At 46.2% G+C, this 16823-nt stretch overlaps 1 protein-coding gene and 1 long non-coding RNA gene across 4 annotated transcripts in view; one reads left to right on the forward strand and one right to left on the reverse strand.

Moving 5' to 3' along the window:
- Positions 1–16823, forward strand: part of LOC143996976 (glyoxylate/hydroxypyruvate reductase B-like) — a 96647-nt gene that overhangs the window by 63123 nt on the left and 16701 nt on the right. The window lies entirely within an intron of this gene.
- Positions 4765–16823, reverse strand: part of LOC143996977 (uncharacterized) — a 34391-nt gene continuing 22332 nt past the window's right edge. For both annotated transcript variants that reach the window (XR_013277633.1, XR_013277634.1), the window contains exon 3: positions 4765–5045. This is a non-coding gene — a long non-coding RNA (uncharacterized LOC143996977). The remainder of the gene's footprint in view (positions 5046–16823) is intronic.

Here is a 16823-nt window from a genome sequence, read left to right on the forward strand (position 1 = left end):
ATGCTGCTTACCTCGCGTACTCTGGCCCATCTCTACAGGTGGCCCTGGACATCATTAGCGTTTTCGGCAAATACTCGGGGCTGTGCATTAATTGGGACAAATCCCAAATTCTCCCCATAGACTTTGGCCCTCCCACGGCAGGACAGGCTTCCTCCCCCCTGAAATATTTGGGTATCACAATTACTCGCTCCCCCGCAGATTTTACTAAGCTCAACATAGAACCTCTGATTGCGACCCTTAAAACCAAAACACAAACATGGGCTAAACTTCCCCTTGGGGTAATGGGCCGCATCAACCTAATAAAAATGATTCTACTCCCCCAATTTTTGTATGTTCTCTGACACGCCCCAATATATCTACCCCTTCGAACCTTTAAAGTTATTGAAGCGATCCTCAACTCCTTTGTGTGGGGGTGGAACCGGCACAAATTGTCATGGCAAACATTAAAGCGTCCCACTGATTTAAGCGGCGCGGTGTTACCTGACTTTAACCTGTATTACCTAGCTGCGCAGCTTTCTCACTTTTTTTATTTAGACAAACAGGACAAGGAACGGTATCTGACCCTATTGTGCTCTTCCTTGTCTGATATGTACACCCACCCCTTTCAAGTGCTATTTAAAAATACAATAGACCCAGAGGTGCTGCGACATCGTCGGGGCCTGCTGCATACTCATTGCAGAATATGGGAATTAGTGGGGCGCAGGCTGGGACGACCCACCACACACTCGCATACCCCCTTATGGAACAATCCGGGACTACAAGAACGATTGTCAATACCAGACTGCGGCCTGTGGTTAACCAGGGGGGTGGCATACCTCTCAGATGTTTATAGTAATCAGGCTCTTAAATCTTTCTAACAGCTCAAAGATTAATTCCACCATCCCCCGAGTCTGGAATGTACGGGCATTCTAGATACCTTACTGGGACAGAACCCCTCCAAACTAATCTCCCTCTTCTACAATGGCCTTCTCCGTCCCGTAGCAAATGCCTCTGCATACACACTGAGGGATAGATGGGTTGGGGACGTGGGGCAGTTGGAGGATGAGGAATGGGAGGATGCACTCAATACCTGTAAAAAGGTGTCTACCAAACTTTCTGATCGCCTGACACAAATATACATTATTCACAGGGCTTACATAACCCCATCCCGCCTCACTAAGTTTAACCCGGCCCAGAACCCCAACTGCCCCAGGTGCAACAGTTCGCCCGGTACTTTCTTTCACCTTTTGTGGTCATGTCCGGTAAATACACGACTACTGGTCCCACATAGTTAAATTCATACACGACGAGATGGGAGATCCGCCCTGACCCTGTGCCCTAAACAATGTTTATTGGGTATATTCCCGGATCCAGACTTTGACAAGCCCCATATCACTTTTCTACAAGAGGTACTATTTACTGCCAGGTTATTGGTAGCAAGGAAATGGATGAGAGGGACGCCCCCAAGCATGCAAGAATGGATAGCTACCATTAATGGTGTCCTTCCATATAAGAAAGAAATATATGCACACAGGGGCTGCCCAGCTAAATACGGGAAAATTTGGGACATATGGTTAAACAATGCAGCTACTTGCAACGCCATCGATGACAATCCTTGATCCCAAACGTGCTAGCCCTTTAGATTGTCTATCCTCTTTGTTTTCGCCCCTCTTTCCCCTCTCCTCCCCAGGACAGTACAGTATTGATGGTTTATAGCTCCTTTTCCGATCTGTCCCAGTGAAGTAATCTACCTCCTATTTATGTGACCCTATTGGCAACTCTGCAATGTACCTTCTCCATCCGTTTGGTCTCTGTTACTTTCTGCTTTTATCCAGCATGCTGTATTTTTGCTTTAACTGCCTACTGTATGTATTTTGTACCCTGTATTTGTGAACCTTCTCAATTCAATAATATTCACTTTCTTTGTAAAAAACAAAAAACAAAAAACTGTTTACTGTGTTTCTTACTTTTTGACACTTTTTTGATGAATGAGTAGGGGTACGATGTACCTGATACCCATTCACATATGGAGGGGGCTTGGATCTAAGGGCCCCCTTGTTAAAGGGTGCATCCAGATTCCGATAAGCCCCCTGCCCACAGACCCCGACAACCACAGCCCAGGGTTGTCGGGAAGAGGCCCTTGTCCCCATCAACATGGCAAAGCATTCACTCCCACATGTTGAGGGTATGGGGCCTGGTATGGCTCAGGAGGGGGGGCAATCACTCGTCCCCCCCTTTCCTGACCTGCAAGGCTGCATACTCAGATAAGAATCTGGTATGGATTTTGGGGGGGACCCCACGCCAATTTTATTTTTACATTTTGGCATGGGGTTCCCCTTAAAATCCATACCAGACCCGAAGGGCCTGGTATGGACTGGGGGGGGGGGGGGGCTCCACGCCGTTTTTTTTTCTTCATTTTTTAAAATCTGTATCGCCAGGAGCCAGCAATCCATTACAACCATGAGAAAGTTGAAATTACATTTCTTTTTCATACATTATGAGACACAGACTAATATTTATTACCTACTGGGTTTTATGCCATCTCTAGGTGAATGGACGCTGGTAGACAAAGTCTTAGCCCTTGTACACACGGTCGGACATTCTGACAACCAAATCCGTTGGATTTTGTCCGAAACTGTTGCATACACACGGTCGGACAAAGTTGTCGGAAAATCCGATTGTACATAACGTGATGACGTTATTTCGTTACGACAGGACTATGTTCAGGCTAGTAGCCAATAGCTTTGGTCTAGGAATTTGATCTGAGTATGCGTGGCACTTTGTCTGTCGGAGTAGGCTACACATGATTGGAGTATGTCTGATCGGAGTATTTTGTCGGAAAATTTTACGGACAAGTTGGAAAACTTGGTCCGTCGGATACTACGACGGAAACAGTCCGATGAAGACCACACACAGTCGGATTTTCCGACAAAACGGTCCAATAGGACACATTCCGTCGGAATCTCCAACCGTGTGAATAAGGGCTTAGACAGGAAGTGATCCCCTATATAACCCCTCCTATAAAGGAAGTATATTTTTTTTACCAGTGTCTGCAAGGTGGATAGGCACGTTTGTTTGAGCTCTCTGAGCTCCAGGTCTCTAGTCCCACAAATGCTTCTTAAATGAATCAAGGGACTGACCGATCGGATCCATTTGACACCGGCTCCATATGCTTAGATAAATGGTACCTGAGCCTCGCAAAGAAGACTCAAGATCCTGCAAGATTTTGCCTGTAATGCGACCTCTGGGCGCTGGACCCTGCGAAGTGGAATCCGGGACACCATAGCACTAAGGCATTCCTGCAGGGTGCTGTAAAGGTCCAAGGGAGTGGAGGACCCTAAACATGAAAAGGGTACCCAGTCCTTGAAGGTCCTCAAGTGACAGGAACCCACAGTGATGAGTGAAGATTTGGCTCTTAGTTTCTAAGCTGCCCTGCACCTGGATGGGTATGTGAAACCCCTTTACTTACTTATTGTGGGGTGTCCCAGTGATTGCAACAATCAGTCAAGCAAGCTAGAGGCTGGACACCTGTGTGCAATGACCATACAGGGGAGTTTTGGGCTAGCTGTGGGTGTTTGCAAATTGTACTATTTTTACTTGTGTCTGGTTGTTTTTTACCTGTACGATAGCACGCAACTGTGCGTCATTTTGCCTCTTGGTTCGCCATGGCGCACATGCATTCGCAAGAGCGCTGCTGTTCTCAACAGTTTGTTTGTTTGGCAGCCATGGTGCATGCAGCGGAGCCACACATGCACTGTAGCCTTTATCAGGGAGCACGAAGATTCACATCATACGCGAATACTGCCGCACCCATTCGCCATGCACGTACATGTCCACGCATGCGCAGAACGTCTTGGCGCACAGCCAGCTTATTTAAGCTGTGTATGCCAAGCATGCGGTGCTTCCAGAAAGCAGCTGTGGGATTCAGAGTAGGCTCTGAACCAAGCACTTGCAGTGGTTAATTTTTCCTTACCCAGGACACGGGTGTCACCAGGTGTTACTTGGCAGGCTAAAGGTGCTTAGAAGGATTGTTGCATAGGGGCTTGGTGAGCCCTATTAAAGGGTCTCCCTTCTGAGGTGTGTTAATACTACACCCAGATACTCTCTCTTTGTGGCTTGTAAGTGTTTTCAAAAAAGAGGGGCAGGATTAACATTACAGGGAAGGGCACACCTATGTCATCAATAGTTCCTGATGAACCTAGTCGTATCCCTGGTGTTGTATGTCCTGAAAGACCAGAGACTTCTGGGCAATCTGAGCCGCTGTGCCTATCTGATATTGTGCCTACAGTGAACACTGCTGCTTCACCCTTTATCATCAAGGATGAACTGTCCTCGGCCCTAGACGGGTTAGAGCACAGGATTGCTGACATGATTGCCTCCATCCTGCAGGGTGGCAAGAAGTGTGACAGATCTCCCTCCCGGAGCCTCCTAGTTTGGAGCAGGAATGGCTTGAGGATGGGGAAGAGCTAAAAGCTCAGGATTCTGTGGAGGGCCTGGCGGATGAGTCTGCTTCTGAGCAATCTGGACAAGAAGATATCCAGTTGATGTCTGCCTTTCAGTTGCAGAGGTATTTGATCCAGACTCTTAAGGAGATGGTTCGTTCTGCCTTTAAGTTGCCTCTTGCAGAGGTCACTGAGCCCCCCTGGTCCTCTTTGGGGTCCCTGAGACCTCTTCAGGCCGCACAGACTTTCCCCTTACACCCTTGGAACAGGCAGTGTATGTTGATTGGGAACATCCTGACAGGATTTTTGTGTCAGAAACCATGAAAACAGACCGAGACAGAAGTACAGTTAGATCACACTTGTTTAATAATAAAAGTAAATAGAACAAACATAGTCAAAACATAGCCAGAGATCAGGATAGCCAAATGTCAGGGAGCCAGAGATGAGCATAGTAAAACAGCAAGCAGAATCTGGAGCCATGAAGGTTGTCAGCCAAGCAAGTCTTTAACAGGAATGCAGGAGATAGTCTCTGTGATGTTGACCAAGGCAAAGACAGAGATCCTCTGGACTGGACAGCTTAAGTAGGCAGGACTGACGAGCAGGATATCATCAACAGCTAAGTAACTGTGGAGAGATAAGAGCTGGAAATTAGCCGAAATCTGAGCGGCCAGCTCAGAGAAAGAAGGGCTGAGCCCAGCCCTGACATTTTGTTCCTGCTAAGAGGTTTTCCCTTTCATGTCCCACGGATGAAAAGTACATTAAGAAGTGGAGCATGCCAGCCGCAGATGCAGCAAGCACAAGAACTTAACTTGTCCAATAGATAATGCACAGGGCTTGAAAGACCTTGTTGACAATAAATTGGAGTCGTTATTAAAGGCTTCCTTTTCTTTGGTCAGTTCAGCTATTTAGCCAGCTGTTGCAGCAGTTCGTATCTGCCAGTCCGTAAAGAATCAGTTCATACGGTCTGACAGGCCTAACCAGGAGGATGATCTGGCTGAAAATAAGACAGATATTCCTTGAGCGCTGTATTTTACTGTTGACGCCTTAAATGTTTCAATACAGCAGGTTTCTTATTTTAGCTCTCTTGTGTGTACATATGCGCAGACTTTTGTGGCTTACGAACTGGTGAGCTGAACTTATAAAAAATTATAAAAAGTTATTGGCAGGTTTCCCCTTTCATGGGGAACGTTTATTTGGTGATCATTTGGACAAATATATCCAAACGATATCCAGAGGGAAGAGTTTTCTAGATCCTGTGAAGGTGACTTCTTCAGTTCTCCCCTCCTCCAGGTGCGTCCCCCCTTTTGTAGCGGTGTATCCAACACTAATTCGGACTATAAGCAAATTATGTAATAAGCAACCAAAGAATTACTCTATAGAACAAGGGACAACAAGCAATATTTAAAAAACATACACAATCCAAAAATGTATATACATAAAAAAATATATGCATATGAATATATATATATATGTGTGTGTGTGTGTGTGTGTGTGTGTGTGTGTGTGTGTGTGTGTGTGTGTGTGTGTGTGTGTGTGTGTAAAAAAAATCTTATCATTAAAAAGTATATAATAAAGGAGCTTTTTGTTATAAAGAGTGACTAGAGTGGCTGTAAATTAATATATGTTAAAGAGGTATTCATATGGTATATGTAAAAAAACACCAATAGGTATGGATAAAAAAACAATTGGTAAATATAGAAAAATGATTATAGATATAGAAAATATTAGCACAAAAAATATTAATATAAAAATATTGATATAAAGATAAAGAAATAATAGGGGGGAGGGGGGAACAAGAAGATTGCCATATCTCAAAACGAAACCAAATGGATATACCGTTTGGGGTCCCTGGTTCCCAAAGGATTAAAAGTTGATATTGACCTCAATTGTTTTTTATCCAATTTCTGATGGCCCTCTCAGTTTTTTTTTAAACAAATTTATTGCTTTTTTATATTAATACATTTTTGTATTGAAATTTTTCATGTTAATATATATTTTTATTTATTTTATTTATTTTTCACTCTTTTATTATTTCTTTATTTTTATATCAATATTTTTATATTAATATTTTTGTGCTAATATTTTCTATATCTATCAGAATTTTTCTATATTTACCAATTAATTGTTTTTTGTCCATACCTATTGGTGTTTTTTACATATCCCATATGACTACGTCTTTAACATATACTAATTTACAGCCACTCTAGTCCTTCTTTTAGATGTATAACAAAAAGCTCCTTATTATATACTTTTTAATGATAAAAACATTTTTTACATATATATATTCATATGTATATATTTTTTATGTATATACATTTTTGGATTGTGTATGTTTTTTAAATATTGCTTGTTGTCCTTTGTTCTATGGAGTAATCCTTTGGCTGCTTATTACATAATTTGCTAATAGTCTGAATTAGTGTTGGAGACACCGCTCTTTTGCTGATCGTATTTTCACCAGTAGATGCCACTTTATAGAGGTTAGCCTATAAATTACATACGTAGGGGCATGAGGCATGGAATGTCTCTGGGCTCTAATTGGGCCTTACTTTCCCCGAGCGACCTCTCCCTGATTGGCCTCCATCCACTATATATAGACGTAGGGTGTACCAATATGGCATCAGATCAGATGACGTCCGTATGACGAAATGCGTAAGGCAAGACATAGTTGGTACGCAATACGTCACTTCCGCTTTCTCCGAAACTTTCGGTTTTTGACCTGGAGCGCAAGCCGAGCACACACCGGCATTGCGGAAGTGTCTCATTTGTTTTTAGTGAGAACATTTGATTTCCTTGTTTTAATTGTCGTGACTTTATGTTGATAAAATAAATATCTTCTTTTACGGATTCACACTATGGGATTCATCCTTTTCTATACTTATGTGGATGTCTGGTACTGAGAAACTCTTGGATTTCCTAGCGAGAGGAACATTCTGTTTAAACGGATTACAGTGCCCGGACAGAAGGGATCCCCTGCTTAGGGGGAGACCATCGCCTGGACATAGTCTATACGCCTGTTACCCCTGCAGGGGTGAGGCGTTCTGGTGAGTGCAGCTACAAAAGGGGGCATGCACCTGGAGGAGGGGAGCACTAAAGAAGTCACCTTCTATTCTGCTGTCACACGGATCACCATTCACAGATTGCTATTATTGATTTTTTGATGACTTTATATATTTTTAATCACATCTATATTTTTCACTAGCTTTTTACACACACACACACACACACACACACACACACACACACACACATATATATATAGTGATGGATGAACTTCCGACAGGACTTTTCGCGAACGCGGCCGATAGTTTGCGAACCGTAACGTTCACGGCGGGCCCCATTGACTTCAATGGGAGGCGAACTTTGCAAACCTACAGGTCAAATTTGCAGCCACAAAATAATTACTAGCTGTGCAAACATAGTCCCACCACATGGCCAATGACATAACACATGTATGAGGTGAATCTGGGATCGACAACTACAAGCATTCTTTTTTTATATGTGAAATTGCTGTGACAATTCAGGACTGTGGCGCGCATGAAGGCAATGGAGGAGAGGGAAGGTCAGGGTAGGCAAAGAAGAGGGTGCCGGAGATAATCACAAGCAGCGTGACATACAGCAATGACACCTGCACCGTGATAGAGTCATCTGACACCAGCACCGTGATAGAGAGCACTGACATCAGCAGCGTGACATACAGCAATGACACCTGCACCGTGATAGAGTGATCTGACACCAGCACCGTGATAGAGAGCACTGACATAAGCAGCGTGACATAAAGCACTAACACCAGCACCGTGATATACAGCACTGACAGCAGCACCGTGATAGAGAGCACTGACATCAGCAGCGTGACATACAGCAATGACACCTGCACCTTGATAGAGTGATCTGACAACAGCACCGTGATAGAGAGCACTGACATCAGCAGCGTGACATAAAGCACTAACACCAGCACCGTGATATACAGCACTGACAGCAGCACCGTGATAGAGAGCACTGACATCAGCAGCGTGACATACAGCAATGACACCTGCACCGTGATAGAGTGATCTGACAACAGCACCGTGATAGAGAGCACTGACATAAGCAGCGTGACATAAAGCACTAACACCAGCACCGTGATATACAGCACTGACAGCAGCACAGTGATAGAGAGTACTGACATCAGCAGCGTGACATACAGCAATGACACCTGCACTGTGATAGAGTGATCTGACACCAGCACCGTGATAGAGAGCACTGACATCAGCAGCGTGACATAAAACACTAACACCAGCACCGTTATATACAGCACTGACACCAGCACCGTGATAGAGAGCACTGACATCAGCAGCGTGACATAAAGCACTCACACCAGCACCGTGATATACAGCACTGACACCAGCACCGTGATATACAGCACTGACACCTGCACCGTAAGCAGCCTCAGGAGGAAGTCAGCATAGCACAGGGATGGTGGGAGCCCCTCATAATGAGCATAGCACAGGGATGGTGGGAGCCCCTCATAATGAGCATAGCACAGGGATGGTGGGAGCCCATCATAATATGCACAGCAGAGGTACAGCCCCAGGAGGAAGTCAGCACAGCACAGGGATAGTGGGAGCCCCTCATAATAAGCAGCCCCAGGAGGATGTCGGCATAGCACAGGGATGGTGGGAGCCCCTCATAATAAGCAGCCCCAGGAGGAAGTCAGCACAGCACAGGGATGATGGGAGCCCCTCATAATGAGCATAGCACAGGGATGGTGGAAGCCCCTCATAATATGCACAGCAGAGGTACAGCCCCAGGAGGAAGTCAGCACAGCACAGGGATGGTGGGAGCCCCTCATAATAAGCAGCCCCAGTAGAAATATGACACCGCTCAACCTCTTCAAACACGAGGGTACGGGCATATAGTACGGTGTGCTTTTTTTGGACAAGGAAGTGAGCCAAATGAAGAAAGAAGGTCTGTGTGCTCGATTAAAAAAATTGTTTATAGACATATACATGGTCTACTGGTCACATGTGTTGAATTCCTCTGAGATCCATGCCTCATTCATTTTTAGAAATGTGAGGTAGTTCACACTGTCGTGAGCTAGGCGAGTACGCTTATCGGTCACGATCCCCCCTGCTGCGCTGAACGTCCTTTCGGACAGGACACTGGACAAGGGGCAAGCCAACAGTTCGATTGCAAATTGGGCAAGCTCTGGCCAGAGGTCAAGCCTGCCCACCCAGTAGTCCAGGGGTTCATCACTCCTCAGAGCGTCCACATCGGCCGTTAACCCGATGTAGTCGGACACCTGACGGTCTAGGCGTTCCCTGATGCTGGATCCGGATGACACCTGTCGATGTGTCGGCTGAAAGAATGACCTCATATCCGAAGTCACCAACACATCTTCAAACCAGCCTCTTCTTGCAGGCGCTGTTGGATTGGTACCCGCAACTCCTTCTCTGGGAGTGGGAATTGCTCCTCTGCCAGCGCACGCAAAAGCAGAATGCAGCATTTCTCGAAGCAAGGCCTGGAAGTGCTCCATTCTGACAGCCCTCTGTGATGGCGATAACATTTCCGCCATTTTGTGTTTGTACCGGGGTCTAAGTACGTTGCCACCCAGTACTGGTCCTTGACCCTTATGCTTTTTATACGGGGGTCCCTATTAAAACACTGGAGCATGAAGGCCCCCATTTGTACTAAACTGGAAGCGGTGTGGTGGCCTGGCTCCTGCTCATCATCCAGGATAATGTCGTCCTCTTCATTCTCCTCTCCCCATCCACGCACAACAACAGGAATCCCAGAAAGGTTTAAAGCATGCTCTTCTTGCTCCTCCTCATCCGCCCCGGCACCATCCTCCTCTGACTCCTCTTCAGACTCCTGTTGTTCACTTGTCTCAGATAGATTAGCTCCCCCTGGGAATTCATCCTGGATTGCGACTTCCTCATCTTCCCGCTCCTGCTCCTCCACAGCTTGATCAATGACACGACGCAATGCACGCTCCATAAAGAAGGCATAAGGTACCATGTCACTGATGGCGCCATGGCTGCGACTGACCAGTTTGGTGATCTCCCCAAATGGCCGCAGAAGTCTGCATGCGTCGCGCATGAGCAGCCACTGGTGAAAAAAAAACAGCTCCCCAGAACCTGTTCTGCCGCAGAGTTCATACAGGCAGACGTTAACTGCACATTTCTGCTGGAGCAGCCTATCAAGCATATAGAAGGTTGAGTTCCATCGCGTCGGGCAATCGCAAATAAGACGTCTGACCGGCAGATTGTGTCGCTGCTGAATGTCAGCAAGGCGAGTCATGGCCGTGTAAGATCTTCTGAAATGGGCTGAGATTTTCCTTGCCTGCCGCAAGATGTCCTGGACCCCAGGGTATTTGACAACGAATGGCTGCATGACCAAGTTAAGACGTGTGCCATGCATGGCACGTGCGTAATTTTGCCCTGTTTCAATGCGCTAAGCAGATTGGCACCGTTGTCACACACCACTTTACCAACTGTCAAATTAAGCGGTGTTAGCCACTGATCTGCCTGTGAACACAAAGCTGAAAGGAGTGCCGGGCCAGTGTGGCTCTTGGCTTCCAGGCACAACAGACGCAGCACGGCATGGCAGCGTCTCACCTGGCATGTTGAATAAGTTCTGGGGAGCTTGGGCGGCGCAGCGGAAGAGACGCTAGCAGCGGAAAAGGAGGAGTCAGCCGAGGAGGAGAGGGAGGAGGATGGAGTAGGAGGAGGAGGAGTAGAAGAGCCAGGCCTGCATGCAATCCGTGGCGGTAAAACCAAATCTACACGGGTGCCACGGGTTACATGCTTGACGGCCGTCAGAAGGTTCACCCAGTGGGCAGTAAAAGTGATATACCTTCCCTGCCCGTGTTTGCTAGACCACGTGTCTGTGGTTAGCTGTATCTTGGCACCGACACTGTGTGCCAGAGATACATTCGCTTGCCGCTGAACATGGCCATATAGCTCTGGGATGCCCTTCTCTGAGAAATACTTCCTTCCTGGGACCTTCCATTGTGGTGTTCCAATGGCCACAAATTTTCGAAAGGCCTCCGAATCCACCAGTTTATATGGCAGTAGTTGGCGGGCTATGAGTTCTGACAAGCCAGCCGTCAACCGTTGGGCAAGAGGGTTATCCGGCGTCATCATTTTTTTACGCTCGAACATTAGGCCCACGGAAGCCTGCCTTTTTGCAGAAAAACGTGAGCTTGGCGTCATGGAAGGTGGAGTGGAGGACAATTGTGAGGAGAGAGGAGAAGGAGAAGTAGAAGACGAGGCTGGACGGTGAGAGCCTGGAGTGTGGCTTTGTGTGTTCCATTGCTCCCACTGGGCTCGGTGATGGCTGCTCATGTGCCTTCTTAAGGCGGTCGTCCCTAGGTGAGTGTTGGGCTTACCGCGTCTAATGCGTTGACTGCAAAGATTGTGGATGGCAACGCTATTGTCAGCAGCGGACACGTTAAAAAAAGCCCACACTGCGGAGCCATGTGCCGGTGTCCTGGGAGCGCCAGATGTGACCGTACATGGTCGATGACTCGCTCCTGATACATTTGCAGTCTGCTTTGTTCCTCCTGTGCAATGTAAGTTATTCCTGCTTCTCCTCCCTATCTGCTGGTCCATATCTCCCTCTGAACTCCCCTCCTCTTCCTCTCTTGTGGGCACCCACGTGACATCACTAGATACGTCATGATCGACGTCACCTTTCCCACCGCTATAAGTAGAGATCTCGGAGTAGGCAGCAACATCGGGGACCAACCTCCTCCTTGGGCTGATCTGGGTACTGTTGTCAGACTGCTGAGTGGCGGTTGTTGCTACCTCCTCTTCCTGATCCAATACCAAGAGTGGCTGCGCATCAGAAATGTCTTGATATGGATCGGAAAATAATTTCTGTGACTCAAGCGGAAGGTATGTGGTGGTGGTGGTGGTGGTGTTGTTGGTGGTAGTGTCTTTGGGGGTGCACATAGCAGAGAGTGAAGAAGAGGGTGCAGATCGAGAGGATGAGGAGGGTGCAGAAGAGTAAGGCTGAGTGAGCCACTCAACCAAGTCTGGTGCGTCCTTTAAAGTAATTGAACGCACCTTCTGCAACTTCCCACTTTGGCTCATGCCTGTTGCTCCTGCCCTATCCCTACCACCCCTGCGGAAGCGCCTGCCTCTTCCTCTGCCTGTCATTTTTTAAATGACCCTGTGACAAAACTCTCAGTCCCTATACTGATAAAGGACTACTGCAGCAGTAGGGCAGCAGTCAGCAGTAGTGCACCTCAACCCTATGTATTGTGGACCTATACCAGTCCTTAAGGAATAGCAGACTGTACCTCACTCAACCCTATGTAGTGTAGTACCCTATACCTTACCAGTCCTTATAAGGACCTTTGTGGAACAAGTAGGTTGTGAATGATTAGCAGACTGTACCTCAGTCCCTATACTGATAAAGGACGACTGCAGCAGTAGGGCAGCAGTCAGCAGTAGTGCACCTCAACCCTATGTATTGTGGACCTATACCAGTCCTTAAGGAATAGCAGACTGTACCTCACTCAACCCTATGTACTGTAGTACCCTAGACCTTACCAGTCCTTATAAGGACTTTTGTGGAACAATTAGGTTGTGAATGATTAGCAGACTGTACCTCAGTCGCTATACTGATAAAGGACTACTGCAGCAGTAGGGCAGCAGTCAGCAGTAGTGCACCTCAACCCTATGTATTGGGGACCTATACCAGTCCTTAAGGAATAGCAGACTGTACCTCACTCAACCCTATGTAGTGTAGTACCCTATACCTTACCAGTCCTTATAAGGACCTTTGTGGAACAAGTAGGTTGTGAATGATTAGCAGACCGTACCTCAGTCCCTATACTGATAAAGGAATACTGCAGCAGTAGGGCAGCAATCAGCAGTAGTGCACCTCAACCCTATGTATTGTGGACCTATACCAGTCCTTAAGGAATAGCAGACTGTACCTCACTCAACCCTATGTACTGTAGTACCCTAGACCTTACCAGTCCTTATAAGGACCTTTGTGGAACAAGTAGGTTGTGAATGATTAGCAGACTGTACCTCAGTCCCTATACTGATAAAGAACTACTGCAGCAGTAGGGCAGCAGTCAGCAGTAGTGCACCTCAACCCTATGTATTGTGGACCTATACCAGTCCTTACGGAATAGCAGACTGTACCTCACTCAACCCTATGTACTGTAGTACCCTAGACCTTACCAGCCCTTATAAGGACTTTTGTGGAACAAGTAGGTTGTGAATGATTAGCAGACCGTACCTCAGTCCCTAAACTGATAAAGGACTACTGCAGCAGTAGGGCAGCAGTCAGCAGTAGTGCACCTCAACCCTATGTATTGTGGACCTATACCAGTCCTTAAGGAATAGCAGACTGTACCTCACTCAACCCTATGTACTGTAGTACCCTAGACCTTACCAGTCCTTATAAGGACTTTTTTGGAACAAGTAGGTTGTGAATGATTAGCAGACTGTACCTTAGTCTCTATACTGATAAAGGACTACTGCAGCAGTAGAGCAGTAGGGCAGCAGTCAGCAGTAGTGCACCTCAACCCTATGTATTGTGGACCTATGCCAGTCCTTAAAGAATAGCAGACTGTACCTCACTCAACCCTATGTACTGTAGTGCCCTATACCTTACCAGTCCTTATAAGGACCTTTGTGGAACAAGTAGGTTGTGAATGATTAGCAGACTGTACCTCAGTCTCTATACTGATAAAGGACTACTGCAGCAGTAGGGCAGCAGTCAGCAGTAGTGCACCTCAACCCTATGTATTGTGGACCTATAACAGTCCTTAAGGAATAGCAGACTGTACCTCACTCAACCCTATGTACTGTAGTATCCTAGACCTAACCAGTCCTTATAAGGACTTTTGTGCAACAAGTAGGTTGTGAATGATTAGCAGACTGTACCTCAGTCCCTATACTGATAAAGGACTACTGCAGCAGTAGGGCAGCAGTCAGCAGTAGTGCACCTCAACCCTATGTATTGTGGACCTATACCAGTCCTTAAGGAATAGCAGACTGTACCTCACTCAACCCTATGTACTGTAGTACCCTAGACCTTACCAGTCCTTATAAGGACTTTTGTGGAACAATTAGGTTGTGAATGATTAGCAGACTGTACCTCAGTCGCTATACTGATAAAGGACTACTGCAGCAGTAGGGCAGCAGTCAGCAGTAGTGCACCTCAACCCTATGTATTGTGGACCTATACCAGTCCTTAAGGAATAGCAGACTGTACCTCACTCAACCCTATGTAGTGTAGTACCCTAGACCTTACCAGTCCTTATAAGGACTTTTGTGGAACAATTAGGTTGTGAATGATTAGCAGACTGTACCTCAGTCGCTATACTGATAAAGGACTACTGCAGCAGTAGGGCAGCAGTCAGCAGTAGTGCACCTCAACCCTATGTATTGTGGACCTATACCAGTCCTTACGGAATAGCAGACTGTACCTCACTCAACCCTATGTACTGTAGTACCCTAGACCTTACCAGTCCTTATAAGGACTTTTGTGGAACAAGTAGGTTGTGAATGATTAGCAGACCGTACCTCAGTCCCTAAACTGATAAAGAACTACTGCAGCAGTAGGGCAGCAGTCAGCAGTAGTGCACCTCAACCCTATGTATTGTGGACCTATACCAGTCCTTAAGGAATAGCAGACTGTACCTCACTCAACCCTATGTACTGTAGTACCCTATACCTTACCAGTCCTTATAAGGACCTTTGTGGAACAAGTAGGTTGTGAATGATTAGCAGACTGTACCTCAGTCTCTATACTGATAAAGGACTACTGCAGCAGTAGGGCAGCAGTCAGCAGTAGTACACCTCAACCCTATGTATTGTGGACCTATACCAGTCCTTAAGGAATAGCAGACTGTACCTCACTCAACCCTATGTACTGTAGTACCCTAGACCTTACCAGTCCTTATAAGGACTTTTGTGGAACAATTAGGTTGTGAATGATTAGCAGACTGTACCTCAGTCGCTATACTGATAAAGGACTACTGCAGCAGTAGGGCAGCAGTCAGCAGTAGTGCACCTCAACCCTATGTATTGTGGACCTATACCAGTCCTTAAGGAATAGCAGACTGTACCTCACTCAACCCTATGTAGTGTAGTACCCTAGACCTTACCAGTCCTTATAAGGACTTTTGTGGAACAATTAGGTTGTGAATGATTAGCAGACTGTACCTCAGTCGCTATACTGATAAAGGACTACTGCAGCAGTAGGGCAGCAGTCAGCAGTAGTGCACCTCAACCCTATGTATTGTGGACCTATACCAGTCCTTACGGAATAGCAGACTGTACCTCACTCAACCCTATGTACTGTAGTACCCTAGACCTTACCAGTCCTTATAAGGACTTTTGTGGAACAAGTAGGTTGTGAATGATTAGCAGACCGTACCTCAGTCCCTAAACTGATAAAGAACTACTGCAGCAGTAGGGCAGCAGTCAGCAGTAGTGCACCTCAACCCTATGTATTGTGGACCTATACCAGTCCTTAAGGAATAGCAGACTGTACCTCACTCAACCCTATGTACTGTAGTACCCTATACCTTACCAGTCCTTATAAGGACCTTTGTGGAACAAGTAGGTTGTGAATGATTAGCAGACTGTACCTCAGTCTCTATACTGATAAAGGACTACTGCAGCAGTAGGGCAGCAGTCAGCAGTAGTACACCTCAACCCTATGTATTGTGGACCTATACCAGTCCTTAAGGAATAGCAGACTGTACCTCACTCAACCCTATGTACTGTAGTACCCTAGACCTTACCAGTCCTTATAAGGACTTTTGTGGAACAATTAGGTTGTGAATGATTAGCAGACTGTACCTCAGTCGCTATACTGATAAAGGACTACTGCAGCAGTAGGGCAGCAGTCAGCAGTAGTGCACCTCAACCCTATGTATTGTGGACCTATACCAGTCCTTAAGGAATAGCAGACTGTACCTCACTCAACCCTATGTACTGTAGTACCCTAGACCTTACCAGTCCTTATAAGGACTTTTGTGGAACAATTAGGTTGTGAATGATTAGCAGACTGTACCTCAGTCGCTATACTGATAAAGGACTACTGCAGCAGTAGGGCAGCAGTCAGCAGTAGTGCACCTCAACCCTATGTATTGTGGACCTATACCAGTCCTTAAGGAATAGCAGACTGTACCTCACTCAACCCTATGTACTGTAGTATCCTATACCTTACCAGTCCTTATAAGGACCTTTGTGGAACAAGTAGGTTGTGAATGATTAGCAAACTGTACCTCAGTCCCTATACTGATAAAGAACTACTGCAGCAGAAGGGCAGCAGTCAAGTATAATATTCTTTCTATATTTGGAAGAAAGAATATTATACATGTACAAGCCTATTACCATACCAGTCCTGAAAAGAACCTTTGTGGACCTAATAGTAACAGCTACTGATTAA

This window comes from Lithobates pipiens, unplaced genomic scaffold (genome assembly GCF_037356315.1).
Source record: "Lithobates pipiens isolate NorthernLeopardFrog02 unplaced genomic scaffold, aLitPip1_a1.2 Scaffold_19, whole genome shotgun sequence".
In the NCBI taxonomy this organism is placed as follows: Eukaryota; Metazoa; Chordata; class Amphibia; order Anura; family Ranidae; genus Lithobates; species Lithobates pipiens.